Raw genomic sequence first — 22,036 nt, 5'->3', positions numbered from 1 at the left:
AGTGATTGAACCTTCAAGTAGTCCCTGATCCAGTCCGGTGGTACTGGTACCCAAAGCTGCCCCGCCGAGCACTACCCCAGAACTCCGGTTCTGTGTGGATTACAGGGGACTGAACTCTGTGACAAAGACCGATGCTCATCCTATCCCGAGGGCGGATGAGCTCATTGACCGGTTGGGAGCTGCCCAATATCTGAGTACCTTTGACCTTACATCCGGGTACTGGCAGATCTCCCTGACAGATGGAGCAAAGGAAAGGTCAGCCTTCTCCACACCTGAGGGTCACTACCAGTTCTGTGTGATGCCCTTTGGGCTCAAGAACGCCCCTGCCACTTTCCAGCGGCTGGTGAACCAGGTCCTCTACGGGATGGAGGCCTTTTCGGTTGCGTACCTGGATGACATCGCTGTCTTCAGCAGCAGCTGGGAGGACCATTTGTGTCACCTTCAGGCTGTCCTTCAGGCTTTGCAGCAGGCGGGTCTGATGATCAAGGCCAGTAAGTGCCAGATCGGGCAGGGGTCGGTAGTGTACCTCGGTCACTTGGTGGATCGGGGCAAGGTGCAACCCCTCCAGGCCAAGATTGAAACCATCATGGCCTGGGAACCCCCCCAAGACTCAGACGGAGGTCCGAGCCTTTCTGGGCCTCACTGGCTACTACCAACGCTTCGTCAAGGGATACGGTACTATCGTGGCTCCCTTGACTGAGTTCACTTCTAAAAAGCACCCTCGACGGGTAATCTGGACCGAGGGGTGTCAACAAGCCTTTGACACCTTGAAAAAGGCAATGTGTGCGGCACCTGTCCTCAGGGCCCCTGATTTCTCCAAGGAGTTCATCGTCCAAACGGATGCGTCGGAGCATGGCATCGGGGCAGTGCTGTCGCAGCTCAATGAAGAGGGTCTGGACCAAGCGGTGGTTTTCATGTCTAGGAGACTACTCCCCCGGGAACAGAGGTGGAGTGCGATCGAGAGGGAGGCTTTTGCGGTGGTGTGGGCTCTGAAGAAGCTGCGGCCATACCTATTTGGCACACACTTCCTGGTTCAGACCGACCACCGGCCCCTCAGGTGGCTGATGCAAATGAGGGGCGAGAATCCCAAGTTATTGAGGTGGTCCATCTCCCTACAAGGAATGAACTTTAGGGTGGAACATCGCCCAGGAGTGGACCACGCCAATGCTGACGGTCTCTCCAGGTATTTCCGCCTTAGTGAAGAGAACTCCCAAGGGATTGGGTAGCTCTCCCCACTTTCAGCTGGGGGGGACGCGTGTTAGACCTGTCAGCCCTTTTGGCTGTTCCCTCCTCTTTTTATTTTTTTTCCCTTTCCCTTCTCATTTTTTTCCTGTCCACTAACTACTTTTTGGGTGTTGATGTAGAGGCTCTGGGCGCCTCATCCTTACTACTTGAGGGAGAGGCGCAAGGTGCTTCACTGAAGAAACAGGAAGAGGGAGGTTAGACTCACAAAATGGTGGTTCCAACTGTCACCTCAGCACCTGGGCCATAGGCTGCCATGAGAGGTTCCGGAACCTTCTGGGCCACTCTGGCCAGTCAGGCCCCAGGTGATAAATAGAGGTGGGGGCAGGGCGGTCATTTTAGGAGTGAGATGAGCTGTGAGGTAGTCAGGAGTAAGGCACCTGAGTGGGGAGGTGGCTGCGCTAGATAGGGAATTGACAGGTCTTAGGGTCTGCGCGTCTTCCCTTATCAGCTGATACCACCCTCAACCTTCTGACCGGTCCCTGAACACAGCCAAAGACTTCGGGGGTCATCATTTCCCTGGGAGCCTCCAAGTAGTCAGAACCCCTGAAGATTTGGACCCAGGAGAGAATCGCCATCTGGAACTACCTGTCCCTCATCCCTATCATTGCCTGGGATTTCTAGTCAATCTGGCCCTAGCGACTGTCCACTGTCCCTGGCTATTGGGGAGGTGTCTGTGCCCTATATAGGGAGGTTGGCTGGCTTACTCATCGGCTTTGAGGTGAGACCTGCACCCTTAATTTCAGCCCCCATCACGATTCCTTGCCTGGAGTACTCACCGCCGCACCCCCGGGGTTGATAGACTGCCTGAGATTATCAGGGAGTGACTTGTGGTCATCAGGAGATCTGGGGGAAGAGACGGAATCTCTCGGGGAGAGCTGGCAGGCATCGCGTCAGCTGGCTGAGGAGAGTCTCGCATCAAGGAAGTGCGGGGCGGATCTGGCATTGAGGTCGCCACCTAGAGTCACGTGAGCGGGGCAGACGCCGTAGCGCCGCCCCGCTGCTGCCAGTTGTGTGAGGAGGCCGCGCCCCCGCAAGCCGCGCTGCTACTGGCGGCTGTGGGAGCCCGGAACTGAGGACGAGGCAGCGAATTGGGCCAGCCCCTGACCTGAGGAAACCGCTAAGGAGTGAATCCAGTGGGCTGTGGGAGTGAGGGAGCGAGGCTCCCACCAGCGAGGCTCTCACCAGCAGAGGAGCCCCACCCGCAGGGTAGCCCTTGGGGGAGGCGGTTGGCGGTGGTGCTCTGTTCTTCGCCTTCCCCCCTTGAGATCTTCTTGTCAGCGCAGCGAGCTCCGTCTACCCTGAAGAGGTGGGCACTCGTCTCCTGTTTCTAAGGAACTTCGTGAGAGGAGGACACCAAGGAAACAGTAAGCTGGGCATAAACAAAAGGGGGGGGAGAGCCAAGAGAGCACAACAGAGCACACGAGAGCCCGCACTTTCAGACAGAAGATGTCCTTGTAGCCCAGATTATTGGACTTTGGGGAAACCAGGGCCCAGTTTATAAATAACTCTTCATGGTCCTAATACCACGTGTGACTGAAGTCAAAGTAGTAGTAATTACACGCATAGCGTGTAAGGCAGCAGACCGAGTCTTGGTATCAGTGAGAGTTTAAGTGTACTGCCTATCTGGAGGGGAATAATCTTGATGATAAAGAACCTACCAATAAACTGTCTAGATGTCACTAAGTAACTGCCAGCAGCCTGGTCCTTGTCCCGCTAGTATCTGAATGTAATAAGTTAATTATTAGGGACAATATAGGAGTCAGAGCGTGTTGCTGTCAGAGAAACCAACTGTCAGACGAACACTGTGTAGACTAAATGATTTCTTGAAATGGTGTAAAACATAATTGTTGTGTGAAAGTAAAGTAAGGAATAGTATTGTCAATTTAAATATAATGAAATGTTCTTACCCTGAAATGTGATCCTGAGTAACCCCGTTTGAGAAGACAAGATAAAGACTTAATGAAATGTTCTTACCCTGAAATGTGATCCTGAGTAACCCCGTTTGAGAAGACAAGATAAAGACTTCTAGTAAACTTTAAAATTAATCGGTGTAGTGTCCTTTTTAAGTGGTGTTGCGTTAAGTTGTGAGCTGGGTGTGATGCAAGCACGAGATGCTATGTTGGGATAAAAGCCTGTTGGCCTGAGCCAAGCTACCTCTAGGACGTTAGGTCCAACAATGACTATTCCAACTATTAAGATTTGTATAAAGTAAATGATAAAAGTGCTGCAAGTTGTCTGGATTTAAGTTGTTTTATTTTCTTCGAACTTAAAAACACTATTCCGTAATATCTCCCCACACAAGGTTATAATGATCTCTGCAATCAGGGTTGTGTGAAGGGGGAGGGTGGCCTTTCTAGGGGTGGCCTAGGGCATGTCATTGCTGACTCGAGGTAAAACACAGGCAGCGGACACATAGTTACAGGAGAAAATAGTTAAACTCAACTGATGCGGTTTCTTTAAAATCAAGCAGCAATTGCCATGTAGCAGTCTCCAGCACTCTGCAGTTATGCAGGTCGCAGATAAAGGCTAGTTTAAAGCAACCTGGTAAGTGACAGGTCCGATGCACGGAATGGGGGAAGTGAAAACCCCCCATGACTCACCTCGGCCTGGAGTTGCAGCTTGCTGCGCGACAGAATGAATTCATTTTGGCTATAGGAAACCCAGTGGAGGGAAAACGTGTTCGATAATAAATAAAGAATGAATTATTGCCAGAAACATTCTGCTTAGCAACTCCCTAGACCTTCAGTAACCAATAGGGAGCTGCAGAAGGCTTATGTGACAGGTAACGGACATGAAGAGTCCAGCCTTCTTCCGCTCCTCAAGGGGCTCTCTAACGTGCTTTGAGGGAGGGGGAAGGGCAATCCATGTTGAAGACGGCTCTTGGAGAGACCGTTTGCTTTTTTTTTTTTAAATTAGTGAAAGCTTAAAAGTTGAAATTAGGTTGCCAGCCAGCCAGGAGAACATGCGTTGACAAATGGGTCAGAGTGAGAGGCTGAGCAGTACACACTACGTGAGAATAGTAAAGCTGTCTCACTTTGTTCATGTAGTTTTTGAGAAATTACGTTTACACCACCACTGCCTCCTGAAAATAATTTATAGCCCCGGCCCTGACAATAAAGTGCCGATGCTGAGCACCGGAAAGCACCAGCACAAATTATGCACTGCCTATAAATCAGACGGGGTCATGACAGAGTTAGTGTGAGAGGTAATGAGATGAGGTTAATGAGATGTGAGAGAGGTTAATGAGATGTGAATGAGACTGCAATACACAGTCTTTCTATACTTAAAACAGTCTAACATAAGTTCATTTGGTGCACTGCCTTTGTGAATTCACTACATGCCAAGCATTACTTATCCTTTAAATTAAATATGTGCTTTATGACAATCACTGCAGAAGCAGCATGTTGTGTCAGCACTGAAAACACAGTTTTTCTCTATTTTGGGGTTTAGGCAGCTGAATAAACACTGATAAGCACTGATTACAAAAGGTTTAGAAAACACTACTGAATTCCTCCTAAAATAAACACTGACTACAGGACAGCCTAAATATAAGCATATAACTGGACTAGCATTGACAAGATGAGGTGAAGGGGAAGGTAGTCAAAATATGCGGAAAGGAGGAAAGCACAATATCTACTAAGATATGGCACTGTCCTGCTCTCTCCCTAGCGCTAGTGCACAATTCGCTGCTTAGCACCATAGCACAATGGTGTGTGTGAGATGTCTAGCATAGATTTTGTACTGGGATTGTACCCTTCCAGTACAAAATCTTATGTCTAGACAAACTTTAAAACTTTCCCACTTTGGATGTGAGCTGTACATGGCAGCACACATGCAAAGTCGAAAACGTTTGGAGAAATAAAACAATTTCTCCAAGTAACACCATCCTCAAAAAGGCATTATTTTTTTACACAAACCCCTGTATAGTGTTAGTACATATGGCTTTGTGCCAAAACCCTTGGGTCGTTGCACGGGAACACCAATGTACCACCCATGGACTATCCCTCTAAGACAAAGTAATGAACAGTAGCACAAAACACTAATTTGTGTTACTTTCAGGCAACTTTTCAGCACAAAACAAGTTTTGTGCTGGAAAGTATATTAAAAAGAAAGAATTTCTGCTGATTTGTGCAATTTTGTTTAACTATCTTTATTCTCTCTGGCACAAAACAATGCACGCATGACAAGCACATGAGGATGCAATCATTTACAAGAGACTCCCGCTCCACTACCCTCACTTTCCCTCTGCTCAGGCACTGCGGTGGATATTCCATAGTTCCCTCATGAAAATATTCCTCCATTATTCACCACTACCCTGAAGGGGGGGTCCTAACTAGGGGTAGAAGTACATTTTGACCCAAATATATCTTCATTTAGTCCATAGTAAGTTCTCCATTTTCCCCAGACCATGTCAAATTTCTTCGGGCATTCTCTTTCCGATGCAACACCACATTTTATAAACTTTAGTATTATGAAGGGCAAATTTAACCTAGCAAGAGGTGTTGGCGGTGTTAAGTGTCTCTATGTTTATTACTTCAGTTGAGCTTTTCCGTGGAATGCAAAATGTATATGCAGATAAAATTCCAGTCTAGAACATATGCTAGCAACTGTAGTTGGGTAAATGAACCAAAACTATTTATGCTGATCAGCTGTCAAGGACGTAATGGAGACCAATGTACCGAACAACTCAGCGAGCCATCAGTAGAGGAACGGTCCTTGTTGTGCCATTCTTCAGTACAGTCTGTGGCTGTATCTGTATCAGATTGTACATGTGCAAGGAATGTCCAGATTCAAGGCATAGCGCCATGGACAAATCTATTAGGGCTTTCTAATTCTCATTGCATACCCATTCTTGGAACATTAGTGGAGGTGCTGGTGGGGGGGTAGGCTTGTTGTTTCACAGATCCTGTCATTCTGTGACTTCAACAAACTATTGGATATGAAGTTATTAGATCAAGGTCCTCACTTTAAATGGAAACACATCATCTGGTAGCTCTTTTACTTAGAGATTGAAAACGTTTGATGCAATATGTTTCAATCCAAAACAACTGTAAATGTTAGAGGCTTCAGCACTGTAACTCCGCCTCTTAAATATGACGCAAATGCTTTATCCAGGAGCCGCTCTGGTTTCAATCAGGGCTCAATAAAGATAACTGTTTAGGCAGGAATAGTACAATAGATGATAGGAAAGTATCATTTCCTCTCTTTCCCCAATCCCCTTTTCCCACCATCTGGCTTTGTATGTAACCCTGAAACCCTTTATTCTCTCCCACATGAAGTAACTAACAGAAGATTGTAATCTCCCCCCATCCTGGGGTACGTATACAATGAGAATGCTAATCTACCTGCTCTGCTTTGCTGTTTATACATATCTTGTTGCCAGTGTTTTCTTACTCTTTATGATGTCTGTTGTATATTAGAGCTCTGCCGCCCTTGACCAGGTTCATGATAAATAAACAGATTCTTTGCATTGTGCCATTTTCCTGACCTCCATTTCGGAGTGTCCCTGTGGTCAGTAACCTATCAATGGTATTTGATAGCCATTTGTCTTCTATAACCCAATTAACAGTTGCCACAAAAATACTTACACTTTATTTACTATTTGAGGAGTGGAAGGAACTCATGAAAGCTATCATAATCTGTCACTACTGTATCGGTTTGCATTCCTACCAATTTCTGACTCAAAGCAAGTACATTTAGTATTAAAAACAAAAACAATAAATGTGGCCTCCCTAGATTAAACACAGGGAATCCATTTCACCAGCCTAGGAGCAACAGAAGTGGTTGTCATTTCCAATCGAAACTGAATTTCTGTATATTCCAGGGTGGTTTCTCTAAAACTGGGTTTGTTATTTATGTAATTGCATTCATCAATATTGATCACCTTGATCTGGTTGGTTAAAAAATGTATAGTCTTATTATAAACAGCCATGCATTGGGCACAATTGTGTGGAATGACTCACATGAACTTTAGACAGGCCATAAGACTTGTACTTGTACTTATTATTATAATACAAAGCCTGTATATTTTGTACAACATATATCATACATCACTTTTAAGACTGCTCTGATAGCTGTTTGTTTTAAATAAATGTTTTTTAAAACCTTACTCATTCAGAATGTTGTTTTTAGAAAGTATTACATTGTTGCTTTCTGCCATCCATTTTTGATTTTCTTTGGCCATTTGCACTGTATCTCATTTAGTCTATTTGAGTGAAGATTACAGTTTATTTCACTACTTTAAACTTTGTATTTCTACAATACAAGTGTACCGTGAAAGGTCCGGTGTTAGTTAAAACTTAGCAAATGAAAATCTGGAGTAATTTACTGCTACGATTATAAAGTATTACAGACTACTCTCTCCTCCATCAATGGTGTGTCACATAACTTGATATACCTTACAGTAAACGAAGTAACCCTTTGCAAATGTTCATCTTATGTTGACCATTGGCATTTGAATCACAGCAGAAGCCTACTATTGTCTGCTTTTATAGACATATGGGTGATAACAGAAACTGATTTGTGCAGGAAGGGATAAGTATGTAGAAGAATATACTAGTTTATTTTTTCTCCACTCTAGGGAATACAATGAATCAGTATCAAAATCAGATCAACGTGATTTTGTTATTTAGAACCTTAGAAACTCTTTAAAGTAAAATAATGAGTCATTTTTTAGGGTTCATGATCAATGTCTTGTGTTAGAGAAACACTGTTACAGCAAAAGCTTATGTTAGTCTGCTAAATAAGACCACCCTTATATTGCTAGACTTCACTTCACTTTCACGTGATGACTAACACAAACTGGGATCTTCATGAGATCAGACAGCTACCTCTCCTGCCTAGTAGCCATTAGCCTTTTCAAGATAGCCTTCAGCATCATTGGTCACTCAAAGCTCAACATGATTCCTATGTCATTCTTGTTAAATAGGATGAAGTAAAAAGAAGTACTACACTATCACAAACCTCTGATTCCTAACAAAAGCAATATGTAATTTTCTAATGAATGAACTATGCCTCTGTCAAAACAACTTAGGGGAATGATTCATAACCTGGGATCACCAGATCCCTGGAGGCTCAAGACGCCTATTCATTGGGTCCTAAAATACTATTAGCAGATTAGTATAGCTACATATAAAAAAGCAAAATTGAAAATGTTAAAACACTCTGAAAATTTGAAGGAATTTGAAATTGAAGGATAAAAATTAAGTTGACTTCCTTAACTTGATATATGATTCTTGGGAACAGCAGAAGTACAGCAAATGAAATCTAATATGGATAATTGGTGACCTCAATGTAAGCACTGGTATATGTTGACAAAAAGAGAGCAAGAGCAGAAAAAAGAGAAAGGGATATGCTAGAGTCTAGCTCATTGCTTCGTCTTTTAGAAATAAAACAATATTTTGAAATGCTTCAAGAAATAAAATATGTTTTTATTTGTGTATTTATTAGCAGTATACTTGTTTCTGTATGTTTGCGTATTGTTTTCAGGGTCAAGTCATAGAAATTGCTATGACAGGTATCCCCTGCTTCTAGCACTGATTCAGTGGGATCTAAGGAAGTCAAAAGGTTAAGAACCCCTGACTCAGGGAATAAGAATCAGGCTTCTGACTGGGATTGAAAAGAACAATAATCATGTTGCAGATTATCGATTATGCCATTGGTATTGTCATTTATTAACGGGCCAAGATTAATGTTGTAAAGCAACTGAATAGCAAGGACTCGCTCTACTCAACCCTGGTGGTGGAATCAAGGCATGTCCTTGAGGGTAGAAGTAGTAGGTTTGGAATGTAGAAATATCATGTCATGATAGTCATAAACAAAAAATTCAATGTTTAGTGAGAAAATAGATCTTTATTTACAGATAGCAAATGTAAAGCAGATATAATAAGGCACAAAACAGAAAACTATACAATCCTAGCACTTCCGGGGATGACCTACAACTCAGACTGTGTTTATAGCACTAATGCATGGCCTTATATTCGAGGTAACTTGTAAATCTGTAGGGAAGGCTATCCTACGGAAAGGAATTGTAAACCACCACTCACAAGTGAACTGCCACTGCCAACCTAAACAAAAAAGTGATGCTGAATAGCAAGGGAAAGCTGAAGGGCATCTGTAGTCTCTAGAGTATCCTGAGTTCAGACAGAGATCAGACGAGCATTTATGTCTCAAGCAAATCTCCACAAACTTCATGGTGACAAGGGCATCCAGACTCTCCATGGTGGGGGCCTCAGAAACTGCTATAAGGACAGGAATCCACACTGGACTTAACAAAGATGCAGCAAAATTCCATCTTGTATTACATGGCATTGTCCTTGGAGATCATACTATTAATACAGCACACATTCTGAATGCATATCACACATAAAAACAACTACACACCACGAACTCCAAATAAGGGCAACAAAAGCCTGAAATAGCGTGTGTACTGCACTTTACCACTACACCGGGTAAGATGTGTTCAATACCTCCTATTTTAAGTAGTGAGGGATAAAGTAAGGCATAACATGTGGATTCAGTGTTTGTTGTAATGAAATATACAAGATTTATCTATTGCAGCATCTTTTCCCGATACAAGAACAAACATCCCCAACAACCGACAGTCTCCCTGTAACCTGATGAAGGGCCTGTGGCCACGCACCACTCTGGGTGGCAGGGTCTTTTGGGCGCAAACAACAAACACAACACGTGGAACACTTCCAATGGATTAGAAATATGCCATTTGCTGGGTAAAAGACAGGGAATTCCAATAAATTCATATGGTTTGCATGTCAAAAATATTGTTGTAGAAAATATGACTGTCCAAACAATATTGGCTTTACATACTTGAAATCTAAAGTACCAAAATATCATCTGCAAAAAATTGTGGTAAAAAACAATATTACATCAGTAAATACAAATATGCATTTATAAACAGCATTATCAACATTTAAAATATAAGTTAGATTATTATAAAAAAACATAATATATGTTAAAACATGTATACAATATTTAAAATATATACAAATCTATATGAGTTAAAAATTCTAAAAAGTCTATTTTTCCATGTAGTTTATTTTTAACAATTAATAATATGTATATGTTGTAATCTTAATATAAATTCACTTTACATTTCTATGCAAATACGTTTTTTATTAAAACAAATATAGCATTTTTTATAGATAAAAAAAATAAAAAAACAACTTACATATATAAAATATTATTAATAAAGCTAATGCAACATATAAATATAACAAAAAATACTACTTACAAAATCCTTTGAATGTTTAAAAAAAAAAATCAAAAGCCAGAAAAATACTTAGAGAAAATAAACAAATAAATAATCATGATGTACATTTAAATTTAACATGCTGAATGTGTCAAAACATCACAAGTACTATTTACTAATCTACCCTTAATTCAAAATATATAATAAAGCAGCAAAAATAAAAAATATTGAAAATGTACTACTATCACTCCAATCCAATAAACTTTAGAGAAAATGCATATTTTGGGTGTAGGGTATAGGATTACAATTCTAATTCCAGCAAGCAAACATTGTTGAAAGTAGAGATGTTTGGGGGAGAGGAGGTCAGATTTAATAGTTTAATTCAAGTGCAAAAAACATTTATGAACATGCATGTATCTGGAGGGCCAGGTTTAATATTCTAACCCATGGGTACTCGCAAATAATTTCCCAGGGACCAAAAAGTATTCGTCTGTGGCATGACCGAGGACCGCATTGATGCCAGCAGAGTGAGGGTCGGGTTGGTGTAGGACTGTATGTGGACTTAGGGGAAGTGAAGCATGTACATGCTTTGTTATGTTATGTTATGTTATGTTATGTTATATGCACTTGTAGCATGCACAGATACTCCGAGGAGTGTCCCGGCGCGAACCCAACAAGGATAACACAGCCAAAAAAAGGGGACTAAAACAGGAGGGTCTTCAGATGCTTTTTAAAAATAACAGGATCTTTAATGCCCCTCAAAGTCAATGGCAGCGCGTTCCAAGCCTGAGCCGCCAGCCGTGAGAAAGAGCAGCCGCCCAGTCTAACACGCTTGAAGCGAGGAATCTCTGCCAAGAGTTGAGAGGATGAGCGCAGCTGTCGTACCGGGACATAAAAGGCCAGCCTATTCTGAAGATAGGTAGGGCCCAAACCATACAAGGCTTTGTGGGCGATGGATACAATTTTGAATTTTATACGGTCCTTTACAGGAAGCCAATGCAACAGTCGCAAGTGGGCACGCACACTACATCTGCTTGAAAGGACCAGCAGAAGACGGGCGACCGCGTTTTGGATCACCTGCAGTTTATCCAACAAGTAACCTGGAATGCCAGCATACAATGCATTGGCATAATCAAGGCATGAGAGGATTAGCGCACGAACCACAGTTTCCTTAGCCGCTCTGGGCAGAAAAGGCAAAAACTTCCTAAGAGACCTGAGGATACTAAAGCAGGAGCCTGTTAACTTCTTTACCTGTGAGGAAAAAATAAGGTTCTCGCTAAACCAAATCCCAAGGTTCTTAAGAGAGACACCCTTAGAACAAGTGAGTGGAAACCCAGGAGGCCATAATTTCCTTCTAAAGTCATCCGGGAAGGAGCCGTACAAGAGGATCTCTGATTTCTCCTCATTACATTTAAGCTGAGCTTGGGCGAGCCAGCGAAAAACCGAGGAGAGGCACTGTTGCGCTGGGAGGATAGAGATCTCGTCAATACCCCAGGAAAACAGCTTTGGACAGTGAGTCCTACATTTTGAGGGTCAAATCACATCCTTCCTATGCTTTTCTCCCCTTTGTTGCCATTATGTGATAGAGGTGGGCGAAAAACAGAAGGCACAAGTCACGCTCAAGCCAGATGCCTAGCTATGGCACTGCTCATGGTTTTCTTGGTCTCTTGAGGCCAAAATGAGACTTCATGTGGCTTCTGTATCCCACCATTGCTTCAAACTCATGCATCAATAATTGAAGAAAAATCATGAACTTTTGATGTAGAAAATGAGCGGGAAAGAAATACCTATTTACTGGCTGTATTGCACAATGTGCAACCAAAAAAATCTGGCTTCCCCACTTGACTAAATTGTCCAATCCTACACTACTGTTTATTTCACTTTGCCTCCTTTTCTTCATTATCACATATGAGATCACCAAGAAATACATGAGTTCAGGATGTGCGCTGTACAAAACCTTCTCTTGTGTTTGATTTAATATTCTATAATGTTGTTCCAAATATAATAACAATTTAGGCCATGCAGAGGGTGTACATGACAAATGACTTGCCTCTTGGTTCACTAATGGCATTGTTGGCAGGACCGGGGAAGGCATGTATGTGTCTAAGTCCTTGTTTGAAAACGATCACTTCTAATAAATGCCGTTCAATACAGTGGTACAATCTGATGTACTAGGGTGAAATGTTTCTGCATGATAATGAAATACACTTTTATTTTTACAGAGTTTATCATACTTTTACATGGTTGTTGCACAATGTCTTTAAAAACGAAGGTGTTTCTAAAGATCTTAAATAAATGTTTACCCATCTGCTTAACATCTTTCTCAATGTTAGTGCTCAGTCAAGTAAACTGCAGCCCACTATTGCTGTTCACCATGAGGCCATATGGAAAGGTCAGGAGGGCCCTGGGGCTGCTCCTCCATGTGGGCGGAGGAGCTTCGTCCCACTGCTTTCTCGCAGAGCGAGAAGCAGAAACATAAAATGGTATTATAAATACGATTTCATGTTTCTGCTTCTCGCACTGCGAGAAAGCAGAAGGGTTTGGTTAGGGGCGGGCGGGTGGGCGGTCCTGCTCATCGGCAGGGGCGGAGTGGCTTGCCCACTGTTGTCGGCACTAACTGTTTGGTCGACCCCAGAGCCAACCAAACCAGTCATACGCACTCTGCCCTATTCTCCATGTAGGCTGCATGCAGTCTAGATGGAGAAAATGGCCTCCCCATAGACACCTGTGCTGTCGGCATCCCAGCCAATCCCAACGCTGCCAGGGGAGGGGAGGGAGGCTGCCTGCTTCCTGTGTGGAGTAGAGGACACAGGACGACGCGGGACAGGACCGGGCCGTGAAGGTAAGTTACATTTTTAAAATGTATTTAAAATTAAACCCCCCGCATGACTCCCTCCCCGCGTGACCCTCTGCCCCCCCACACACGAGTCATGCCGGCCGCGAATGGGAGGGCCACAAGCGGATCTTGAGTTGTACTCTGAGTACTGCTATTCTAACTCCAGTCCAGGTACCATTAGGAAAAGGGCATATATTGGGAGGGGGTAGATTTGCTATTCTAACTCCAGTCCTACTCATACAGGGAAAAACGAATATATTTAGTAGGTCAGGTGTACAACTTTATCTCCAGTGCAACTAACAGTGTGGGAGGTGTATATGATTGGGTGGAGGGGTGGGGGGGTGGTGGTCCTATTTTATATTCTCACTACAGTTAGGTGACCAACCGTCTGTAAATTTCATAGGATGTCTGTACTTTGGACCTCTCGTCCGTTGTCTGTGAGGATCCCTTTTACGGACGCATTATGTCTGTAATTTTGGGCCTTGCAGGGAACAGAGTTGTTCCCCTGCGAGAGGCCTCACCTACCTGATGGGGCCGCCTCGCACTCATCATGGGAGCATAAGAGCAGCCCCACCTTGCCAATTGTTATGCCGGCTGATTGCCACATACAGAATGACAATGGGCCAGTTTAGGCTCTTACAGCATGTGGTTGTCCTCCTCCAGCCTCCGTCTAGGGCAGGGCATTCTGTTCGGGTTAAAATGTACAAAACAAACGTACAAAGTCAAACAGAATCAATCAATCAATCAATCAAAGGCATTTATAAAGCGCACTACTCACCCGGAGGGTCTCAAGGCGCTAGGGGGGGGGGGGGGTCCGCTACTGCTCGAACAACCAGGTCTTGAGCTTCTTCCTGAAGGAGAGGTGGTCTTGGGTCAGGCGTAGTTCGGTGGGGAGGGCGTTCCAAGTCTTGGCGGCCAGGTGGGAGAAGGATCTACCTCCTGTTGTCGCTCTGTGGATGCGGGGGACGGCTGCGAGGGCGAGACTGGTCGAGCGGAGGTGGCGTTTGGGAGCGTAGAAGTTGAGGCGGCTGTTGAGGTAGGTCGGGCCTTGGTTGTGTAGGGCTTTGTGTGCGTGGGTGAGGAGCCGGAAGGTGATTCTTTTGTTGATCGGGAGCCAGTGCAGGTCTCTCAGGTGTCTGGAGATGTGAGTTCGTCTGGGGACGTCGAGGATGAGTCTCGCCGAGGCGTTCTGGATCCGCTGGAGTCTCTTCTGGAGCTTGGCGGTGGTACCGGCGTAGAGGGCGTTGCCGTAGTCCAGTCGACTGGTGACGAGGGCCTGGGTGACTGTTTTCCTGGTCTCGGTGGGGATCCACCGGAAGATCTTACGTAGCATGCGCAGGATGTTGAAACAGGACGAGGAGACGGCGTTGACTTGTCTGGTCATGGAGAGGGAGGAGTCCAGGATGAAGCCCAGGTTGCGTGCGTGGTCTGTCGGTTTGGGTGCGTTGCCCAGGGCAGGGGGCCACCAGGAGTCGTCCCAGGCGGAGGGTGAGGAGCCCAGGATGAGGACTTCCGTCTTGTCTGTGTTCAGTTTCAGGCGGCTGGTCGTCATCCACTCGGCCACGTTTTTCATCCCTTCGTGTAGGTTGGCTCTGGCGGTGGCGGGGTCGTTGGTCAGGGAGAGGATCAGCTGGGTGTCATCGGCGTAGGAGATGATGTTCAGGTTGTGTTGGCGTGCGATGGCCGCAAGGGGGCTCATGAAGACATTGAAGAGGGTGGGGCTGAGCGAGGAGCCCTGAGGGACGCCGCAGGTGACTTCCGTGGCTTCTGATCTGAACGGGGGCAGGCGGACTCTCTGTGTCCTTCCGGTGAGGAAGGAGATGATCCATTCCAGTGCCTTCTCCTTGATCCCGACGTTGCTGAGGCGCTGCACTAGGGTGCGGTGGCAGACAGTGTCGAATGCCGCGGAGAGGTCCAGGAGGATGAGGGCCGCTGTTTCTCCGTTGTCCAGCAGGGTTCGGATGTCGTCTGTGGCAGCGATGAGGGCGGTCTCGGTGCTGTGGTTGGCCCGGAAGCCTGACTGGGAAGGGTCGAGGGAACCAGTCGTCTCGAGGAAGGCTGCCAGTTGCTTGTTGATGGTCTTCTCGATGACTTTGGCTGGAAACGGGAGGAGCGAGATGGGGCGGTAGTTCTTGAGTTCGGTGGGGTCCGCCGTTGGTTTCTTTAGTAGAGCGCTGAGTTCGGCGTGCTTCCAGCTCTCAGGGAAGGTGGCGGTGTTGAGGGAGGTGTTGATGATGTCCCGCAGGTGGGGTGCGATGACAGCGTCGGCCTTGTTGAAGATGTGGTGAGGGCAGGGGTCGGTTGGGGAACCGGAGTGGATGGAGTTCATCGTGCTGATGGTGTCTTCGAGGTTGATCGGTGTCCAGGCGTTGAGGGTGGTGGTGGGGGGCGTTGGTTTGGTCGTGGGGAGCGTTGGTTGTGTTCTGAAGCTGTTGTGTATGTCAGCGATCTTGTTGTGGAAGTAGGAGGCGAGGGAGTTGCAGAGGTCTTGCGATGGGGTGATGTCGTTGGTTCCGGCGTTGGGGTTGGAGAGCTCTCTGACGATGTTGAAGAGTTCCTTGCTGTTGTGTGCGTTGTTGTCCAACCGGTCCTTGAATGCTGTTTTCTTGGTGGCGTGGATCAGTTGATGGTGCCTTCGGGTGGCGAGCTTGAGGGTAGTCATGTTGTCCGGCGTTGGGTCTCTTCTCCATGCTTTCTCGAGGGCTCGGCAGTTCTTCTTGGAGCTCTTGAGTTCGTCGGTGAACCAAGGGGCCTTCTTGCTTCCGGGTCTGCTGGGTGGGGTCCTCAGAGGGGCGAGCTCGTCCGCGCAGGTGGAGATCCATTTCGTGAGGTTGTCGGCGGCTTGGCTGGGGTTCGGTGAGCTGGCGGGAGGGTGCTGGCTCAGGGATGTGGTGAGTTGTTCGGCTGTGATCTTGTTCCAGCTTCTTCGTGCGGCCTGTTGCTGGTGGTGGTGGACCGTGGTTCTTTTGAAGGTGAAGTGGATGCAGCTGTGGTCCGTCCAGTGGAGTCCAGTGGCGTGGCTGAAGGAGATGTCTTTGCTGGACGAGAAGATGGCGTCGAGTGTGTGTCCGGCGAGGTGGGTGGGGGTGGTCACCAGCTGCTTGAGTCCGAGGGTGGCGAGGTTGTCAAGCAGGGTGGTGGTGTTGCGGTCGTTGTTGTTCTCCAGGTGGAAGTTGATGTCCCCGAGGAGGATGTAGTCGGCCGAGGGGAGGGCGTGCGGGCTGATGAAGTCGGCGATGTCTTCGCTGAATTGAGTGCGTGGTCCCGGGGGTCGGTAGATCAGGGTGCCTCTGAGGGTGGTCTTGGGGTCGGTGTGGATCTGGAAGTGCAGGTGTTCGGCGGATGTCAGGGTGTTGTCGGCGTTGGTCGAGATACGGATGGTGTCTCTGTGGATGATGGCGATGCCTCCTCCAGTCTGGTTGTCGCGGTCTCTCCGGATGATCTTGTAGCCCTCTGGGACGGCGATGGCGATGTCGGGCGCTGAGGAGTCGTTCATCCAGGTTTCCGTGAGGAAGGCAACGTCAGGAGCTGTGGTGTCGAGGAGGTTCCAGAGTTGAACGGCGTGTCTGTGGACGGAGCGGGTGTTGAGCAGGATGCACTTGAGGTGGTTGCTGCTGGTGTTCGGCTTGGCGGGTGCTGGTGCGGGGCAGGTCCGGATGCAGGTGAACTTGCAGGTGAGGCAGCTGAAGGGTCCGTGGGTGCGTCTCGGGGTGGCTTGGTAGCACCCGGGGGTTCGGCCGGTGTTGAGTGCGTTGAGGGTGGCGGCATCGTAAGTCCGGCGGGTGGGCTGGGGTCTGCGGGGGCCAGGGGTCCTGGCACTGGGCGCGGTCCAGGCGCGGACGGGCGCAGACGGGCTTACCTTTGGCGCACCTTCGGCGCTCATTCGGTGCTCCCGCTGCGCGCGTCCGCTGCGCGGTCGCTCTGGGGGCGTCATAAGAGGGGAGCCGGGAGGGAGGGTCTGCGGGGAGGCGGGGAGCGCGGGAACCAATCGGCGGGCGGGGGGGCGGGGTCTCGTGGGCAGCGGCGGGAACCAGGGGGCTCGGTGGCGGCGCTTGGCGGCCCTGTGGCGGCTGGGGCGGCGCTCGGCGGCCCTGTGGTGGCTCAGGCGGCAGGCGGCAGGCGGCAGCAGGAGGTCCAGCAGGTAAGGAGCAGGCGGGAGGTGTGGGAGCGACCAGGCCGAGGGCACAGTGGTCACACCTGGGACGGGGGAGAGGGTCTCCTTAAGAGGGGAGCCGGGAGGGAGGGTCTGCGGGGAGGCGGGGAGCGCGGGAACCAATCGGCGGGCGGGGGGGCGGGGTCTCGTGGGCAGCGGCGGGAACCAGGGGGCTCGGTGGCGGCGCTTGGCGGCTGGGGCGGCGCTCGGCGGCCCTGTGGTGGCTCAGGCGGCAGGCGGCAGCAGGAGGTCCAGCAGGTAAGGAGCAGGCGGGAGGTGTGGGAGCGACCAGGCCGAGGGCACAGTGGTCACACCTGGGATGGGGGAGAGGGTCCCCTTAAGAGGGGAGCCGGGAGGGAGGTTCTGCGGGGAGGCAGGGAGCGCGGGAACCAATCGGCGGGCGGGGGGGCGGGGTCTCGTGGGCAGCGGCGGGAACCAGGGGGCTCGGTGGCGGCGCTTGGCGGCCCTGTGGCGGCTGGGGCGGCGCTCGGCGGCCCTGTGGTGGCTCAGGCGGCAGGCGGCAGCAGGAGGTCCAGCAGGTAAGGAGCAGGCGGGAGGTGTGGGAGCGACCAGGCCGAGGGCACAGTGGTCACACAGTCTCATCATTTCAGAGCTGAAGCTTTTTTATTATTATAGAAAACGAAGACATAGTTGCTGCTTTTTTATTTATTTTATGCAATTAACATCCATTGACAAAGCCAAAAGTCCTGGCTTGTTGCAGGTCTAATGTTACTGGATGCAATGATAGAAACAGCAAAATACCAGTCGGGGGCGGCACATTATGCTCAGCATATATATTAAGGTGAGGTGCTTTAAGCCACGCCCTTAATTACATCAGACACACCCCTTGAAGAGACCCCCAGTTTTTTCATCCCACTTAAAGCCCTGGAAACAACGCCATGTCACAGTCACCTCCCGTCCTGGCACTGTGCATCATGCATGACTCATGACTTCCAAGTTTTCAGATTGCCTACATGCAGGGGCATAGTGAATGTTACACTAGTAATTGTAAATGTGTGCATGTTTTGTTTTAGGTGTAAGATTTTAGGGAGAGCCTCATAGTGCCATGAGCTGTGCTTGAGATGTATATTGTGTTTGTAGCAATAGGCAAGGCGTAAAAAATAAACTATGTAATAGTGTATTGACAGTGCATTCTTTAAGAAAGCTGCAGGGAAAAGAACGTGTGTGACTTCCGTCAGCTTTTGCAACTCTCTGCGAAGCAACCATAAGCAAAGTCAGATTCCATATTTTAAGTTCCACATGCTGAAACACCCATAATGCTTTCCCTATAGTGGGTTCATCACAGCAATCCTCCCTTTAGTTCTACTAAAATAAACCAGTTAAATACTAGGATGAACCTAATGAAAGGCAGACTGGACAAACACAACAAACACCTAATAAAAACTGCTGAAACCAGTATCTCAATGCTGGAGGTGAGAACCCCATCATCAAAGACACGGTGCAGCAGCTCAAATGGGATCTCGTGGAGGTAATGATAAAAAATGAGGATTTGGAATCCAGATCATGCAGAAACAATATACGCATCATTGGCCTACCTGAGACCACTGCCATGGGTAAGGCTAAGCTATTTATTGGATCCCTATTGGCTGTGCTCCTGGGCATGATGGTTTCTCTGAACTCTTGGTTATGGAAAAGGCACACAAATCTTTGGGCCCTCATCCTCTGGTGGGGACTCCTCCCAGGCCAGTTATTGCCAGAATATTAAACTATTGTGACTAAGATGCTGCACTGTACATATCACAGGAGAAGGGTCCCCTGACTCATCAGGGTTCTACTATCTCCATTTACCCAGACCCCTCACTGACCCTACAGGAGGCCCAAAGAGCATTTGTGGATAGGAGAATGATTCTGCGACAAAAACAAAAACATTAAATATGCCTTGGTCTACCCAGGTCGACTGTGCATACAACTGGCAGACTGAATACATATTTTTCAATTTTAATTGGCCGCACACTGCTCGTCACACCAGCAAGTTGCCCCAAGGAACTCTGGTCAATGTAGTGGCGACGGCGAGTACGCCTATGCCACGGTGTGTATGAAAAAGTATGTGTCGCATTAGCCATCCCTGGACACGTGTTTCGAGGTAGTTGCCTCTCGTCAGCAGGGAGCAGGTAAGTGTAAAGGGGTGCCGCGTGGACTGCCAAAAATTAAAAACAGGTAGAGTACCTCTCATGGCGCGCAGGTGCTGGTCCAAGACTCGTCAGTCCGCTGGCTCAGGGGAGCCGTAATATATCAAGTTTAATTGGCCGCACACTGCTCGTCACACCAGCAAGTTGCCCCAAGGAACTCTGGTCAATGTAGTGGCGACGGCGAGTACGCCTATGCCACGGTGTGTATGAAAAAGTATGTGTCGCATTAGCCATCCCTGGACACGTGTTTCGAGGTAGTTGCCTCTCGTCAGCAGGGAGCAGGTAAGTGTAAAGGGGTGCCGCGTGGACTGCCAAAAATTAAAAACAGGTAGAGTACCTCTCATGGCGCGCAGGTGCTGGTCCAAGACTCGTCAGTCCGCTGGCTCAGGGGAGCCGTAATATATCAAGTTTAATTGGCCGCACACTGCTCGTCACACCAGCAAGTTGCCCCAAGGAACTCTGGTCAATGTAGTGGCGACGGCGAGTACGCCTATGCCACGGTGTGTATGAAAAAGTATGTGTCGCATTAGCCATCCCTGGACACGTGTTTCGAGGTAGTTTCCTCTCGTCAGCAGGGAGCAGGTAAGTGTAAAGGGGTGCCGCGTGGACTGCCAAAAATTAAAAACAGGTAGAGTACCTCTCATGGCGAGCAGGTGCTGGTCCAAGACTCGTCAGTCCGCTGGCTCAGGGGAGCCGTAATATATCAAGTTTAATTGGCCGCACACTGCTCGTCACACCAGCAAGTTGCCCCAAGGAACTCTGGTCAATGTAGTGGCAACGGCGAGTACGCCTATGCCACGGTGTGTATGAAAAAGTATGTGTCGCATTAGCCATCCCTGGACACGTGTTTCGAGGTAGTTGCCTCTCGTCAGCAGGGAGCAGGTAAGTGTAAAGGGGTGCCGCGTGGACTGCCAAAAATTAAAAACAGGTAGAGTACCTCTCATGGCGCGCAGGTGCTGGTCCAAGACTCGTCAGTCCGCTGGCTCAGGGGAGCCGTAATATATCAAGTTTAATTGGCCGCACACTGCTCGTCACACCAGCAAGTTGCCCCAAGGAACTCTGGTCAATGTAGTGGCGACGGCGAGTACGCCTATGCCACGGTGTGTATGAAAAAGTGTGTCGCATTAGCCATCCCTGGACACGTGTTTCGAGGTAGTTGCCTCTCGTCAGCAGGGAGCAGGTAAGTGTAAAGGGGTGCCGCGTGGACTGCCAAAAATTAAAAACAGGTAGAGTACCTCTCATGGCGCGCAGGTGCTGGTCCAAGACTCGTCAGTCCGCTGGCTCAGGGGAGCCGTAATATATCAAGTTTAATTGGCCGCACACTGCTCGTCACACCAGCAAGTTGCCCCAAGGAACTCTGGTCAATGTAGTGGCGACGGCAAGTACGCCTATGCCACGGTGTGTATGAAAAAGTATGTGTCGCATTAGCCATCCCTGGACACGTGTTTCGAGGTAGTTGCCTCTCGTCAGCAGGGAGCAGGTAAGTGTAAAGGGGTGCCGCGTGGACTGCCAAAAATTAAAAACAGGTAGAGTACCTCTCATGGCGCGCAGGTGCTGGTCCAAGACTCGTCAGTCCGCTGGCTCAGGGGAGCCGTAATATATCAAGTTTAATTGGCCGCACACTGCTCGTCACACCAGCAAGTTGCCCCAAGGAACTCTGGTCAATGTAGTGGCGACGGCGAGTACGCCTATGCCACGGTGTGTATGAAAAAGTATGTGTCGCATTAGCCATCCCTGGACACGTGTTTCGAGGTAGTTGCCTCTCGTCAGCAGGGAGCAGGTAAGTGTAAAGGGGTGCCGCGTGGACTGCCAAAAATTAAAAACAGGTAGAGTACCTCTCATGGCGCGCAGGTGCTGGTCCAAGACTCGTCAGTCCGCTGGCTCAGGGGAGCCGTAATATATCAAGTTTAATTGGCCGCACACTGCTCGTCACACCAGCAAGTTGCCCCAAGGAACTCTGGTCAATGTAGTGGCGACGGCGAGTACGCCTATGCCACGGTGTGTATGAAAAAGTATGTGTCGCATTAGCCATCCCTGGACACGTGTTTCGAGGTAGTTGCCTCTCGTCAGCAGGGAGCAGGTAAGTGTAAAGGGGTGCCGCGTGGACTTCCAAAAATTAAAAACAGGTAGAGTACCTCTCATGGCGCGCAGGTGCTGGTCCAAGACTCGTCAGTCCGCTGGCTCAGGGGAGCCTTAATATATCAAGTTTAATTGGCCGCACAATCAATCAATCAATCAAGGAATTTATAACGCGCACTACTCACCCGGAAGGGTCTCAAGGCGCTGGGGGAGGGGGTCTGCTACTGCTCGAACAGCCAGGTCTTAAGCTGTTTCCTGAAGGCGAGGTGGTCCTGGGTCAGCCGCAGGTGGACGGGCAGGGAGTTCCATGTCTTAGCCGCCAGGTAGGAGAAGGATCTTCCTCCGGCGGTGGCTCTCTGGATGCG

Source organism: Triturus cristatus, chromosome 2_1, assembly GCF_964204655.1.
Source record: "Triturus cristatus chromosome 2_1, aTriCri1.1, whole genome shotgun sequence".
Lineage (NCBI taxonomy): Eukaryota > Metazoa > Chordata > Amphibia > Caudata > Salamandridae > Triturus > Triturus cristatus.
The sequence above is the reverse complement of the archived record's forward strand: the minus strand, read 5'-3'. Positions refer to the sequence as shown.